This window comes from Sinocyclocheilus anshuiensis, unplaced genomic scaffold (assembly GCF_001515605.1).
Source record: "Sinocyclocheilus anshuiensis isolate Anshui unplaced genomic scaffold, SAMN03320099.WGS_v1.1 scaffold51, whole genome shotgun sequence".
Classification (NCBI taxonomy): domain Eukaryota; kingdom Metazoa; phylum Chordata; class Actinopteri; order Cypriniformes; family Cyprinidae; genus Sinocyclocheilus; species Sinocyclocheilus anshuiensis.
This window is the reverse complement of record NW_015548296.1, coordinates 570,790-571,052: the sequence shown is the minus strand read 5'-3', so window position 1 is coordinate 571,052 and position 263 is coordinate 570,790.

Below are 263 nucleotides of genomic sequence, written 5' to 3'. Positions count from 1 at the left end.
CCAAAAGAGGACGATATCGCTTCGTCATGCCTGGAGCTGATCCGTGCTGGTCGCTGAGGAAATACTTCAACTTAGCGCTGTTGATCGCTGGATCGGCTTTCACCGGGGACGAAGCGGAGTCCAGCCCGGGGTCGTCACATGTGGTTGCCGCAAGCCCGCCGGCCGCTCCTTTGTCGAATCCACCGGCCGCCGCTCACTCAAGGCTGCCGTGTATGACGCTGTGCTTCGTTGTGAAAGCAAAACTACTTTGTTTGGTCTTCCAA